The 16,385-nt window shown below is 49.6% G+C and overlaps 1 pseudogene; it reads left to right on the top strand.

The window, feature by feature from the left end:
* The first annotated feature begins 6,886 nt into the window (after positions 1-6,886).
* LOC131093352 (zinc finger protein 850-like) overlaps positions 6,887-16,385 on the top strand; it is a 115,967-nt pseudogene continuing 106,468 nt past the window's right edge.

The following is a 16,385-nucleotide window of genomic DNA, read 5'->3' as shown; positions in this document are numbered from 1 at the left end:
CCCAGTCCCTCCCAGTTCATCCCAATGTCATCCACAGGATGCCCCAGTGTCCCCAGTCTTTTCCGCAATGGCCCCAGTGACCCCAGTATGTCCCAGTATCCTCCAATGTTACTCCCAGTATGTCCCAGTGTCTCCCACAGAGTTCCCAGTCTCCCCAGTATGTCCCAGTCCTCCCCACTGTCACTCCCAGTATGTCACAGTGTCTCCCACAGCGTTCCCAGTATGTCCCAGTCCTCCCCAGTGTTTCCAAGGACAGTTTAATTTCTCACGGTGGCCGTGGCAGCCAAACCCAGCAGTGGGGTCAGTGCCCATGGCCACAGCCCCTTGCAGGGGCCCAGTGCAGCCTGGGCTGATGATCCACCCTCACAGCTGGCCCAGGGCAGCTCTGCAGTGCCTTTGGTGGCACCTGGGGCTGGCACACACCTGAGCAATGTGTCTGTTTGCACTGGGGAAACTCAGCAGTTTGAGATTGCTGCAAAAAGTACAAAAAGGGAGAACCCCTCTTAGGCTGGGTGCAGCCAGCTCTCCAAGCACAACACGGCCAAGGGGAGTGAGGACAGACAGGATGGGGCTGGGCAATGTTGAGCAAGGTTGTCCACACTGGGTCAGAGCTCCAGGCACAACTTCTGTGAGCAGGCCAGAGCTGCTGAGGAGAGACCCTGGGTCAATATCAATCACAGAATGCTGCAACCACCTCTGCTCTAAAGAGAAATTTAATAAAAGACACCCTTTAAAATAGGAATGTATCTTTTATTACCGCTCTTTGAAATCTTTCTCTCTAGAACCGCATACGTTTACCCGAGGACCTCAAATCGCAGGTCGGACGCAGAAGTGTCCCCCAAGAGCCTTCCCGAACCCCCAAACAAAGCGTTTGAGCCACTTCCGGGACTATGTTTCCCATCATGCTCCACGGCGTACGACCAGTGCTGTTCCAGTCGGGACTTCATCTCCCGTCATGCCTTGCGCCCCACCGAGAGCCATTTCCGCTGTGTATCAAACTCCCGTGATACTCCGCGGCCATGTTAAACTGTATAAGCCTCGCGCCTACAACTCCATTACTCCCCGCGCCCCAGAGAGCCCAGTCAGAGCCCTCCAAGGGCCTGCCCAGACCCCGAAGGGCCCCAGATTCTTCTCTCTGACCTCCACGGGCCCCCCTGGACCCCCAAGTGCTGCCCCGGACCCCGAACTGTCCCTTGGAATCCCTGAGTGTCCCTCCAAGTGCCCACCCAGCTCCCCCAAGTGTCCTCCAGACCCTCAAGTTCTCTCTGAATTCCCTCCCAAGACCGAGAACTGCCCCAAATGTGCCCCAGAAATGTCTCCAGGGACCCCGAAGTGGCCCCTTTTATCCTGTGTGTAAAAATGATGAAAAAGATTGACAAAAGGATTGAAAATAGGACTAATTAGCATAAAGAAGTGGAAATCAATAGCCACACTGCTCAATGAATTAATGAAGGGAATTGTGTTACTTGGAACTAATGACCAGTAAATTTGTTGCCTGCTAAAAAGGTATGGACTTTATAATATGAATATTAAATTTGATATTACAAATAGAGGATAATTCTTTTATAAATAAGAAAAATAAGTATAAATTTATTCAGTAAATTTCATTTTTAAGGGGAAGTGCATAATTATTTTTATGTTTTGGGATGTCAGTCTGTAAGAGATGGTCCAAAGATCCCTCATCTGCCTCGCAACCACCATCAAGGACAGAGATTGAAGCCCTCGCCAAGGACTGAGGCTGAGACCCTTCAAATTCTAACCGAGGGGTGCTGGCCTGACTGGAGCGGGATGTCTGCCACAGGAAGCAGGATGTTGCCCATAGGAACAAGTCCTTAAACAATGGGCCCCGCTCACTGCTGGCACCAGTTTGTGCTGTTCAGAACTGGACTGTCTGTACCTGTTCCCAATGGATTTATTCTCCACTGTTCCCTCCTGGTGGTAGATTATAAAAGAGCCCTGAGTTAACCAAAGACTTTGAGACTCTCCCTGACATGACCAGATGGATCTACTGGCCAGATCACGAGGATTTCATCTCGCTGTTGGCAGCTATTCCTTTTCTCTGCCTCTCTATCCTTTATCTCCTTTCTAATCCTTCTGTTGCATCTGCTGTGGGCACTCAATAAAAGGTGCATTTGTTTTGGTTAATACTGAAAGTCCCCTGCTGTGTGTCTTTGCACCCTGAGATCAGTGAAATGAACCATCGTGACGCCCCTTGTACCAGGGGATGGTGGCACGGCCTGATGAGGTTGCTGCCCACAGCGTGTGAATGTGATCTTCTTGGTGGGGACTGCACTGCTTCATCTGCTCTTGCTTTCAGGTCTCCCTATCCCAGAATTACCTATGCCGTCTGCTTTTCTTATATTGTGGTTCTCTGCAGTTCCTTCAATAGTCAGCCCTTCTTAAGTTCACTCTTGGAATAGGGGATTATCACCTCCCCCTCATAGCGAGTGCATTCAAATGCACTGAATGCATTTTACCTGCATTCGAAATATGGTCCCTGGTTTTGATTTACTGGGGAATCTCTGTTTGTATTTTCTACCTCTGTTGAGGCTGGGATTGAAGGTACATGAGATGATATTTGGCGTTCAGATTCAGGTGGTTTTTGTTTCTTATCAGTGACACAGCCTCACAACCATGATTTCTGCAGCCTTTCATCTAAGGCACAAAATGGCTCCCTCTCTCTTGTTACAAGGCCTGGATGGGACCAAGGAGACCATGGTGATACTGGGGATCCAAGGAGGCCATGGTGACACCATGGACACTCATGGAACCATGGGCATTGTGACACAGCAGGGCTTCATGGAACCAAGGAGTCAATTGTGATTCTACCAAACCTCGTGGAACCAAGGGCCCATTGTGACACTGAAGAACTTCAGGGAACCAGGAGTCTCTTGTGACACAGGGGGTACTCATGAAACCATGGAGACCATTTTGAAACTTCAAGGCCTGATGGAACCAAAGAGTCATTCTGGCACTTCTGAGCCTTGGAAGCAAAGGGACCACAGTGACACAGTGGGGCTCTGAGGAACCAAGGGGTCGTGGTGACTTTGTGGATGTGTCATTGAACAAACTGTCCATGGTGACACTGCAGGGCCTGATGAAATCGTGGACACCATTGTGACACTGCAGGGCGTCATGGAAGCAAGGGGCCATTGTGACACTCTGGGGCCTCTTGGGATCCAAGGGCAGTTGTGATACCATGGAAATTATGGCAACTGTGGCACCAGAAAACCAAGGAGACCATTGTGACCCTACAGGACCTCATGGAACTAAGGATTCATGGAACAGTGCAGGACACATGGAACTGAGGGGCCATTGTGAAGCTGTAGGACCAAGAGAGCCCATTGTGACACTGTGGGCCCCCATGGATCCAAAGGTCCATTTTGACATTGCAGGGCCTCATGGACTCCTGGAGACCACTGTGAAACTTTGGGGCCTTGTTGAATTAAGTGGCCCTGCAGGGCCTGATGGAACCAATGAGACCCCATAGAACCAAGGGTCCATTGTGACCCTGTGGTACCAAGGTGTTGTGGGTTGACCCAGGCCAAATGCCAGGCATCCATGTGGGCTGCTCACTCACTCCCCTCTGCAGCTGGACAAAGAGAATTTAATAAAGGGTTCATGGGTTGAGATAAGGACTGGATGAGATCACTCATCAAATACCGTCCTGGGAAAAACAGACTTAGCTTAGAGATGTGAAATTCATTTATTACTAACAAAATCAGAGCAGGAAAAGGGGAAATAAAATAAGCCCCTCAGCTCCCTCCTTCCAGCTCTACCTCCCATCCCAGCAGTGCAGGGAGACAGGGAATGGGGGTTATGGTCAGTTCATCACCCATGGCTTCTGCCCCTGCTCAGGGAGAGGAGTGGTTCCCCTGCTGCACCGTGGGTCCCTCCCCAGGGAGACAGTTCTGCAGGAGCTTCTCCCATGTAAGACCATTTCAGGGGCAGCAGCCCTCTGCAAACTGCTGCAGTGTGAGTCCATGCCAGGGACAACAGTCCTTCCCAAACTGCTGCAGCATGGGTCACTCTTCCAGGGGGTGCATTCCTCCAGGGACAGGCTGCTCCAGCCTGGGAGCAGGGCCCCTCTCTCCATGGCTCTCCTGCAGGGTGCCTGGGTCTCCAGTGCCTGGAGCACCCCCTGCCCCTCCTTCTGCACTGACCTTGAGGTCTTCAGAGTTGTTCTTCTCACATGTTCTCCCTCTGCTTTCCTCTGGCTGGAGTTACAACGGTGCCACAATCTCTATTTTGATTTCTTTTCCAATCTGTTATCACAGAGGCATTGCCACCATTTGTAACTGGCCCAGACTTTGCCAGCAGCAGGTCCATCTTTGAAGCCACCAGGAATTGGCTGTGCCAGACATGATGAAAGCTTCCAGCAGCTTCTCACAGGAGCCATCCCTGTGCCCTCCTGTGAAATACAAAGCTGTGTTTCATGTCAGGTACATACAGGCAACGTGGTATTTGTGATTGTAATATATGTGGAAACCGACCATGGGACAGTTATAAAGACGAATTCTAATAATTGCTGAGGAAAGTAAAGCATGGAAGAAGGCCTTTGAACCGTTCTTTTGTTCATAATTAACCTTTGTAAGTCTTAAGTTGATTTAGGAGCATTTGAAGTAAAGCTTTGAGGATGTTGCATTTTGACAGGAACTTTCTGCTTGTAGCTAAGCCTTAAAGAGTTTTGCAATAATAACCTGTTGAAGTATAATTTTAGAATATTGCTTGTAGTAAGGATCTTTGAAACTATAGCTTTAAAATATATAAAAAGAAACATGCTTATCTCACACCTTAACAAAACAATGAAAGGAAGCCTTAGAAAGGAAGATGAACAACAACTCAAGGATTAATAGTTTCAACCAACAGAAGCTGGACATCACTGTTATGAGATTTATAGTCCTTGAAATTAAAAAGTGGATCCACATCTGGAGAGCTGGACCTCACCATCTGGGAGACTTCTTCCTTCTTTCAGAAACCAAACCACCACCCTCTGGGGATAGTCCTTTCTGGGATACATCCTGAAAAAACTAAATCACAATAGGTATCGAATTGTGATGTAAAATTTGGGAATAGAAACTGCTGAGAAAGCTGATGAGCACCCCTATAAATACCTGTAAGCCTCAACTATTGGTGTGCAGTTGGAGGGAAAACTTTCCCCACTGTACCCAGTGCTGTATTGCTCATGCTTTACCATAGTAATTAATAAATTTATTGCTGCTTGAATATTGTCCTAGTCAAGCTTATTTATAACACAGTGCCCAGTGGATGCTCGAGGGGTCTCTGTACCTCATCCCCTGGGAATGCTTGTGAGAGGCTGGAGTGGGTGTCCCTGTCGCTGTCATTCCAGGCCATTTCCAGGGTCTGTCCCTGTCCCTGTCACCCCAGGCCATTCCCCAGGAGGTCTCCATCATTCTCACCCCAGGGATTGCCTGGGGGGTCTCCCTCCCTCTCACCCTTGTGCCGGGGGTCGCTCGGGGCAGTCTCTGTCCCTCTCAGCCCAGGGGATGCTCGGGGGTCTCTGTCTCCTCACCCTGGGGGATGCTCGGGGGGTCTCCATCCCTCTGGCCTCAGGAAATGCCTGTGCAGGGCTGGGGACCAGGGGCTCAGCAGATCCGCAGTTGCGTTCCCATGGTGTCATTTTCACCTTCACTCAGGTGTGGGAAGATCGGAGAGCCCCCCAGCCCCGAGCACCCTCAGTGTTGAGAGGGACACAGAGCCCTTGGTCCCCAGCCCTGCACAGGCATTTCCTGAGGCCAGAGGGATGGAGACCCCCCGAGCATCCGCCAGGGTGAGGAGACAGAGACCCCTGAGCATCCCCTGGGCTGAGAGGGACAGAGACTGCCCCCGAGCAGCCCCTGGCACAGGGGTGAGAGGGAGGGAGACCCCCCCAGGCATTCCCTGGGGTGAGAATGATGGAGATCCCCTGGGGAATGGCCTGGAGTGACAGGGACAGGGACAACCCCTGGGGAATGGCCTGGAGTGACAGACACAGGGACAACTCCCTCCAGCTCCTCCCAAGCATCTCCCAGTGTGAGAGGCTCAGAGACCCCTTGAGCATCATCTGGGCACTGGAGAAAGTAAAGTTGTTTCTGGTAAGAAATCAAACTTACCCTCCAAAAAATGACTTGAATTTGCTTTTCCCACAAGACACTTTTGATGGAAATGCAAAAAACCTCCAAACTTTAATAAACTGACAAAAGAAGCAAATTCGTGGCAATTCCAAGTTCCATTAGTCCTGCACAGCTCCAGCTCAGCTGCTGGCCAGTTCTGATAACAGGAAAGTGGAAATTTGTCCGAATTCAGATTTTGAAAAGGAAGGTTAAGCTCTGTGTAGGTGTTAACAAGGTTGATAGGGACAAAAGACAAAATACTCTTAGATTTGGCAAAGCCCCCCAGTCTGTGAAAGAGAAAAGGGGGGCGGGCAAGAGAGAGACAGAGACAGAGACAGAGACAGGGCAAGTGTGACATTGTTCCCTGTGTGTGTGGCCTTCCCAGGGTGGGGGTTTTACACCTGACCCAGTTTGGGTAAGGGGGGTGGTGTTCACCCCCTGAGCAGGGATCACCCCACTGTTTCAGGTTGCAATGCAAGATGTAACCAAATGCATGTTTTCAATCCCCATCTTCATCAACTGCTATAAACAGGTGGGGCAGTGTTCTTTATCTCTTCCATGACTCACCCCTGATAATGCCCTCCAGGGGAGATATCTTGCGCTAATTTCCATTGAGTGTCACTGCAGGAATGATAAAATTCTATCATCCCATTGTGGGATGCTCTGCCCAGGGGGATGATCCAAGCATTCCTACCTGGATATAAGCTGAGGCTTCCAACACCAGGAGCAGCTTGCCTACTGGATTCCCAGAGGACAAAAGCTCCAGAACCACCATGCGACCTCCAGAGGAAGACCAGACCCTTCTGCAGGATCACTGCTTCGATAGAATCACCTTCGTCACTCCAACAGGACTGAAGCCACCATTTAATGGGACAGCTGCAACCACCCTGACCAACAGGGTATCAGGTTATATCCTGACTCTGTCAGTTAAAGGCAGTGTTTCTGTCTCATTGCCTTGATCTTCATTTTCTTATTAAATTGTAATTCTGGCTTAGACCCTCTCCCAGGTTTGCCTTCAAACCAGAACAAAGCTAAATGTGCTCATCCCTTGTTATTCTCCCAAAACAGGATTTCCCATCCCGAAACCTTTGTCAGATGGAGAAGGAGGCTGCGAGGAAGAGGAAGATGCCCCGGGATACCCAGGCAGGTGAGGAGGAAGTCAGTGCCTCTTTCCCCCTCTCTCCTGCTCCATCTCCCAGCCCAGCACGGCCCCTGGCTGCAGGACACCCCTGCTGCCAACGCTGTCCTGCCGGGGATGCACTGGGGGGATCTCCTTCCCCTTCCCTCTGGCACGGAGGCAAATCCCATCCTTTCCTTGTCCTTCTGCCCCCAGACAAAGAGATGAGGATTGAGACCAGGGAGGACAAATCCCCACAGCAGAACCTCGTGGAAGAGGCTGTTATGAGTGACTCCAGGGCACAGGAATCCAACAGGGAGGAAAATCTCCAGAGATTCCACAGGAAGAGGGGCTCCAAACCCAGCCCAGGGTGCTCTGAGTAGGAAAGACCCAGCCTGAGCCAGGAAGGTGGGCAGAGCTTCAGCCAGAGCTCGGAGCTGGTGGTCCATGTGCAGCTTCATAGGGAGAAGCCCTACAAGGGCTTGGAGTGTGGGAAGAGCTTCAGGCAGAGCAGCACCCTGATCTGTCATCACATGATCCACACTGGGGAATGGGCCCATGAGTGTGAGGAGTGTGGGAAGGGCTGCAGCTACAGATCCGCCCTCATCAGGCACCAACACATCCACACTGGGGAGAGGCCCTACGAGTGTCCTGAGTGTCAGAAGAGGTTTCACACCAGCTTCAATCTCCTCCAGCACCAGCGGATTCACACAGAGGAGAAGCCCTTCTGCTGCCCTGAGTGTGGGAAGGGCTTCAAGCACAACTCCAACCTCATCAGGCACTGGCGCATCCACACTGGGGAGAGGCCCTACGAGTGCCCCACCTGTGGGAAGAGGTTTCAGACCAGCTCAAATCTCCTCCTGCATGAGCAGATTCACACAGATGAGAGGCCCTTCTGCTGCCCCAACTGTGGGAAGGGCTTAAAGCAAAACTCCCACCTTGTCACCCACCTACACATCCACACAGAGGAGAGGCCCTACCAGTGCGCCACATGTGGGAAGAGGTTCACCAGCAGCTCTGACTTGAGCAGACACCAATGCAGGCACCAGTAAGGGAAGCTGGGAATGCCCCAGCTGCAGGAGGAGCTTCATCCCCCATAAGAAAACCATGTTGGGAAGAGATTGGGTGATCCATGTTCCCTGTGATCCATGCTGGCAAGACACCTGTCCCTATTCCTTCCCCTGTCTATGACATGGTGTGGAACTGATGAACATGAGGGTCTGGCCATTGGCATGTCATTACATTCACTCCCATCTCAGGTCACTGCCAGGGGCAGGAAAGGGACTATCTCCCTGAGGAGAAGGGTGTCCTTTCCAGGTGGGAGATATATGTTGCTGGGAAGAGCCAGGCAGCTGTGTTGTTGTTTTCCCTGTAAACAGTTTCATTTATCCCTTCTGTTAGCAATATTGTTTCTCTTCTGTTTCTTCCTTATCTTGTTGCTGTTCCCAATGAATTGTTCTTATCCCAGCCTGGGATCTTTGCCTTTTGTGCTTTCCATGGGAGGCGGGAGGGCAGTGAGGGCAGTGCGGTTTTAGCGAAAGCAGGAAATTGGGGAATCCCATTCCTGAATCCTGGGATTTGTCAAAGGTGTAAAGGATTGGAGAGGTGGAATTCAACTTTAACCCAATTTGTCCCTCAGAATTAATGATGGGATATCCAATAGATTTATATAAATATTCCTCTAATTGATTCTAGTCATGATTAGAAGAAAGAACTTAACTACATTCATTTACTCCACAGTTCAGGAGCTATAACAATTATTAGAATATAATGCTCTAGGAAGCAGTTTTGAAGTCAACAGGGCCTTGCTGGAGTTGTTGGAGCCCGTTGCAGGCAGAGCCTCCTGCTCCATCAGGAACTGCCTTTCCTGTGCCATGAGCAGGGCAGGTCCCGCTGCAGGAAAAGCCCCAGGCCAGCCCCAGCACGGGGAAGGGCTCGGGCACAAGGGCAGAGTGCTGTGCTGGGAGCTGTGCCAGGGAGAGCCTGAGGCACCAAAGGCACCTTGGCAGCAGCTGCTGCTTGCAGGCCATGGCCAGAAGCCTCCCTTGGCAGCCCGGCCTGGTGGCCACCACTGCAGAGCTGCTGCCTCAGGGCTCATTCCTGGCTGGGCTCTGAAAAGCCACTTCTGCTCCAGGAGCCTGACTGGGAAGCCATTGGCCCCAGCACCTAGGGGACAAGATATTAATGACAAAACTCTTCATGCCAGCAGAGCCAAGGCAGGGGCAGAGGAAAGGGCAGAGACAGGCCCAGGGGACAGGGCTGCCATGGTGATGGCTGTGAGGCCACTGCCCCAGCAGCAGCCTGACTGCCCTCAGCAGACATTCTGGCCAGAAGCGCTGTGAGGGCACCCAGCACATCAAGAGAACCCACACTACAGGAATTCTGTCCCTGGGGATGAGAGGGTTTCACTGGCTCAGGCTCCACAAAGTTCCTGATCTTGGACAATTCCTGTGATGGGGAATCCAATTCTCTGGAAAATCAGCTGCAGTTTCGAGCCACCCTCATACTTGTAAATTATTTCCTCCTTCTGAGATATATAAATCCACCCTCATTCAGTTTAAAGATATTGGCCCCTGTTCTGTCATTGCAAGATTCTGGAGAAAATAACTTTGATCACTATTTTTCCATTTTCTCACACCTTGGAGAAGACACAAAAATCTCCCAGGATGGGGTTTGGAGGCCTCATCACAAAACCAGCTGGTAGAGGCTGATGGCTCTGGGCTCAGTGGTGTGGAGACTGAGGGTAGAATAGGAGTAGCCTGGGAGGGATGGAAGGGTGGTTTCAGAGAGGCTGGAGCTTTTTTTTCATAGTGGGAATGAGTCTGAAGAAGACATAATAGCACCAAGGGCAGCTGGGGAGGCCCAGGCTGGACACCAAGAGAAAGGAATTTCCTTGCCAGGGCAGGGCTGTGGTGCAGCACATCCCCAGCAGGAGCCTGGAGCAGCCCAAGGCTCTGTGTGGGCAGGCAGAGGCAGGCAGGAGGCAGAGCTGACAGCAAAGGAAGGGCCCAGCCAGGTGGGGCAGCCGGGGGATGCCAACAGCCTACAGGGACAGAGGCACAGTTTTGCTCATCATCAGAGTCACCTTTCCCTTGCTTGTCCCCAGCTGCCATCACTGCTACCAGTGCTCTCCTCTACCTGGAACCTGGGGAGACTTTCTCAGTCCTGTCCCTCAGATGAAACTATTTATATTATGAGAAATTTCAGTGTTTCAATCACTTTTTGAATTCTTCAGAAATTTTTGAGCACACTCGGAGGGACTGGGTCTGATGCAAACAGCACCAAAGCCCCAGAGGGTCATTAAAGTCCCTGTGCTGTGTCTGTGCTGCTGAGCTGGGCCGGGCTCCTGGCCCAGAGGCAGCTCCTGGCAAGGGCAGCGCTGCAGAGAGACAGCTCTGGCCAGGAGCAGCTCCTGTGCACAGCCCAGCAGGGCTGGGGCACTGCCAGGGCCCCTCAGGGACACCAGCAGGGCACAGACAGAGCTCACAGGGGCTCAGCACTGGCAGGGGTTGTGGCATGTCCCCGAGGGGGCTGTGTAACAGCAGCACCTCTGTGGCTGTGTCATAGAGGCACAGAGCAGCCGGGATGTCAGCAAGGGGCTGTGTGACAACTCTGAGGGGGCTGTGATATCACAGAGCTAGCTGTGACATCATGGAAGGTGGCTCTGTGACATCACAATATGGGTTGTGATATAGAGTATTAAATCACAGAGCAGCTATGTAATTTTATAGAGAAGGCTGTGACATCACAGGGTCACTGTGACATCACAAAGCTCCTCTGTGACATCACACAGCAGCTGAATGACTTCATATAGATGCTGTGTGACATAACGGAGTGGTTGGGGACATCACAGGAGGTTGTATGAAATCACAAGTAGCCTGTGACATCAGAGGAGCAGTGTGATATCATGGGTAGCAGTGTGACATCACAGAGATGTTGTGACATCACAGGGGCTGTGTGATATCACAGGAGGCTGTGTGAAATTACAGGTGGCTGTGTGACATCACAGGGACAGCGTGACATCACAGCGGCAGTATGACATCACAAGGGCAGTGTGACATCTCAGGGGCTGTGTAACATCTCAGGAGCTGTGTGACATCATGGGGGCTGTGTGAGGTCACTGGGGAGGTCACTCTGCCCCGGCCCCCCTCACAGCTCCCCCCAGAGCAGTCCAACCCTGCTCGTGCACAGCAGGGTCCCCTGTCCCCCCGGGTCCCCCTGCCCCCAGCCCCGCAGCCTCCCCCAGAGGATGTTCCATGAGATCGACCCCAGAGCCTGACACGGGGACAGGGGGCCGGGGCCCTGGGAATGGCACAGGGGGACAGGGACCCCCCGGCAGCGTCCCCGTGTCCCCCAGGGCCAGAGCCTGGGCCAGGGCTCCTTCACCCTGCTACCAACGAGGGCTTCAGAGTGCTGAAAAAATCCCCAGCAATGGATCAGCAAAAAACAGATCTAATATCAAGGGACAGCAGCACAAAGTTCCTTGGCAAGAATCACTCTACTCCTGACTGGACACTTCAGGCACACCGAGGAAACAAAGCAACAACAAAACCAAACATAATCCAGGCAATCAAATCAGAAATTAACCGAGAACTGTCCCTGTGTGTGTGTGTGACACAAGGACAGTGAGGGTAAGGATAAAAGTAATACGGCCTAAAAGCTTAACAGAGCTCAAATTTAATAGGACTTACCTTATAACTTAACCCTAACTGATATCTTAAAAGAACAGCACTTAACAGTATTTGATCTACCTTATAACCCATGGCTTACTAATTTGAAGGAGGAATAACACCTAACAGTATTTATCTTACCTAATACCTTTTATTAAAAGTAACAACTTCACTAAAGAACAACCCTTAGAAATATTTAACTTTGCTTAGACCTTGTGACTTAACCTTCCTTACATGGCCCAACTGACTCAGCTATCCAAGGCACTCAAACCCCTCAGAGAGCAGCATTTCTGCCACATTTCCCCAGCCCAGGCACTCCTGTGTGCACACAGACACCAAGAGTCAGTGCAAGGCACCTGTGAGCAATTTCCCTGCGGACTGGGAATGCTCCCTGTGGATCCTTTGGCATCTCCTCAGCAAAAGGCAAAGGGTTGAGCCTGGAGGAGTGGGGGGATCGGCCCAGGCTCTGTGGTTGTTCGGGATCCCCGAGTGCAGCAAACGGGAGAGTTCCCGGCTGGGAGAGGCCCCACTCAGAGGGAGTCGCTAGCCCAGGAGAGCTCCAAGGGCTCCTTTTGGAGCGCTGTTTGCAGGGCCCCAAGAGAGGGGCTTCAGTCCCAGCAATGGTTCATCCTGGCCACACTTGGCACCAACAGCTTTCTTTGGCAGTGTGAGAACGGGGATGTTGTGCCACTGAGGTAACAAAAACAGTTCCCAGGGCTGCTGCTACAGAAACCAGGAGCTGGTTGGGCAGCAGCAGTGCCTGGGGCAGACAGTGTTTGTAATGAGCTGCAGAGGAGCTGAGCCCAGGGGCTGTTGGCCAAGGCCGAGGCCTAAGGAGCATTTCTCAGCTGGCAGGGCGGCCTGAGAAGGGAAGGGGGGAATGCAGCAGCACAGGTTCATGGAAGCAAGGGACCATTGTGACACTGTGGGGCCCTGTTACACCAAGGACCATGGTGACACTTTGGGGCCCTGTGAGACCAAGGGACCATTGTGACTCTGTGGGACCCTGTGACACCAAGGGACCATTGTGACACTGTGGAGCCTCATGGAATCGTGGAGAGCACTGTGACATTGCTGGGCCTAATGTAACTAAGGGGACTGTGCTGACACTGTGTGGCTCCATGGAATGTAGGGATCACTGTGACACTGAGAGGCCCCATCAAACCAAGGTTCCATTGTGACACCGCCAGGCCTCATGGAACTGTGGAGACCATTGTGACACTTTGGGGTGTCATGGTGATAGTGAAGCCCTGGAAAAAGTTAAAGATAGAATCTAAAATGTTTGACTTTGTGCTTTCCCAGATCAACTGTACCTGTGTAAGCAGTATGATAAATTGTATAATTGTTAGATGTGATGATTGTTTAGTAATTAAATATAATTATTATATAACCATAAGAAGAATAATGAGAAACTATGTTGGAAATTCAGAGGGGGGCTAAATCTATGTATACAATAGAACAATATAAGTTTTATAATGATAAAGTATAAAACATGATCATTTCGGATGTATGGTTAGAGTCAGATTTGGGTTGAGTATACCCCTGACACCCAGAGCTCTTAATAAAAAACACCGCATATAATCCCCGTGATAATGTGTTTTTGAGCACTAACAATTTGGCGACCCCCAGATGGCACCGTGGTGAGTGCTGCTGAGCAAGTTCACGACTCGATCACTCTCCAGCCGGCACCGAGGGATTCTCGGGGAGTGCATCGGCCACGACCGCTCCCACCACTCACAACATCCCCAGGAGAAAGGTAAGGTACTTTTTACTTTGGTTTGGTTTTGGGTGCCTACCAATAAGACACAGCGAAAGCTACGCTTGGTTGGGCTAACGGAATTCCTGTTGGTGTAAGCCTAGGCGCCGTTCCGTAAGACAACCGTGAAAGCGTTGCAGGTTCGGCATTTGTGGTATTTTTTAAATGGAGAAACTTAAAGGGATTTTGGGCAGTAACACCCCTATCCCGCAAAATTCTCCTTTGGGGTGCTTATTAGCACATTGGAAACAAGGTAACTTTGGGGAAGAATTACATAAAACTAAGTTGATTGATTATTGTAATTCATGGTGGCCAGAATATGCCTCGGAGAATGGTGAAAAATGGCCAAAATACGGTACTCTGCAATATAAAACTATTTCGCAGTTAATGTCGTTTTGTAAACAAGAAGGAAAATGGGATGAAGTCCCATATGTCAATCTCTTTTTCTACTTACAGGGAATGCCAGAATGGCAGGATGAATGTGGATTATTAGTGGTTAAAACATCTGCAAAGGGTGGGGTTTTTGAGGGACGTTGTTTAGAACACTTGGTGTTAAGAGAAAGCTTGAGTAGGGAAAATTATACAGATATTGATTTACAAGTAGCTCCAATAGGAACAAGACAACCTAACCTTATCCCACTTGTTTCATCTGTCCCTATCCCACTACCTGCTCCTCACCCACCTAGTCCTGAACCTCTCTCGTCTAGTACACCTTTCCCTCTTTATCCTCCTCTCCCATCATCACCTGATCCCTGTTCCTCGTAAGATGAGCAAAACCTAACATTGATAGGAAGGAGAAAGAGGTATGCGAGTGAAAAAGATAGCAATGGTAATGAATCAGTGATCCCAATAGCCCATAGAACCGGGAGTCAGTCAAAGCTTACCCCAGTTGTGCATAGAAAAGGCATAAGCAAACAAAACCAGACTGTGATTGCCCCCTTGCGACAAGGTGTCGGAGTGGAAGGGCCAGTATTTGTAAAAGTGCCTTTTTCCCTGGCAGACTTAGTAATTTGGAAACAGTCAGCCGGAACTTATAGAGAAAATCCTGCTAAAGTGGCACACATAGTAAAAATGGTCATAAAAACTCAAAATTCTGACTGGGATGACATACAAGTAATATTAGATACTCTGATGGATTCTACTGAAAAAGAAATGGTACTTAAGGCAGCCAAAGAGAGGGCAAGAGAAGATATTAGAAATGGGCTGGTAACAGGGAATTTAGATGTGAATTTCCCAATTGAGGATCCAAATTGGGACCCTAATTTATTGTGCGATATGAGAAAATTACGGAAATATCAAGAGTGGATCCAAATAGGAGTTCAGAACACTGTGCCCAAAACTATAAATTGTTCCAAACTATATGAGGTTCGACAAGAAAAGAAGGAATCTCCCACTGCGTTTTTGGAGAGGCTTAAGGAGGTAGCAAGGAAATATACAGACGTCCAAATGGATACAGAGCAAGCAAAGATTCAGCTCGCTCTCATATTCTTGGGCCAATCACAGGACAACATTAGCAGAAAATTGCAAATATTAGAAAGAGAGAAATTAAGGAATTTGGATAAGCTACTTGAGGTTACCTGGAAGGTATATAACAACCACAAAAGAGAAGTTAGTAAAAAGGAGCAGCAGAATCTTTTGGCAGTAATACAAGGGAAAGGGAACCCAAATTTCAGGGGACATAACAGGAGTGGTCGGGGTAGGAGACCAGTTACCCAGGGGTTAAGCCTGAATCAATGTGCATATTGCAAGGGGATGGGACATTGGAAGAGAGATTGTCCAGAATTGTTTCACCAGGACAATCAGTTCCAGCAGGGAAATGCTGCCAAAGCCATGGTGTTAGGAGAATATAACTAGCTGAACCTGTGGAACAGGTTCAAGAACTCACCACAAATATACAATAGAATTTAATCCACCAATATTTCCAGTAAAGAAACCAAATAGGTAAATATAGGTTAGTGCAAGATTTGAGAGCAATAAATAAAAAGGACATTTATCCAGTGGTAACAAATTCTCACACATTGCTAACATCTGTAAAGGGGATATGTAAGTGGTTTACTGTAATTGATTTAAAAGATGCATTTCTCTGCATACCCTTTAACAAAGAAAGTAGGAAACTGTCTTTGAGTGGAAAAACTCAGGGAACGGAAGAAAGACCCAGCTCACCTGGAAATGAAAAGAACTTGCCAACCCTATTTGGAAACTAACTGGCAAAGGATCTGGAGATTTGGACTGAAAATGGGCAAGTACCAAGAGACCAATTATTGTTGCAGTATGCTGATGATATACTAATAGCTACAGAAGAAAAAGCAACCTGTATAAAGGTAACCATTGAGATTTAAATTTCACAAGGGCAACAAAAACTAGGTACTAACCATGTCCAAGCTATTTGTGCTATTCTAGAGCCCCAGAATTTACATGAGCTGCAAGTCTTCCTTGGGATGGCAGGATGCTGTCGCTTGTGGATCATGGACTATGGATTGATTGCGAAACCCCTGTATGAAACTCAGAAGATGCAGCCATTCACCGGGGGCAAACCACAGAAAAAAGCCTTCCTAAAATTAAAGGAAGCACTGGCAACTGCTCCAGCATTAGGGTTACCTGATCTGTCTAAAGATTTTCAGCTGTTTGTACATAAAAGGTTGCACCTAGCACTAGGAGTCCTGACCCAATGTCTGGGAAGCTGGAAAAGGCCGGTGGGCTGCTTTTCCAAACAACTCGACAACATAAGT

This window comes from Melospiza georgiana, chromosome 25 (genome assembly GCF_028018845.1).
Source record: "Melospiza georgiana isolate bMelGeo1 chromosome 25, bMelGeo1.pri, whole genome shotgun sequence".
NCBI lineage: Eukaryota > Metazoa > Chordata > Aves > Passeriformes > Passerellidae > Melospiza > Melospiza georgiana.
Note: the sequence above shows the minus strand (reverse complement) of the source record. Positions and strands in the feature narration are given on the sequence as shown.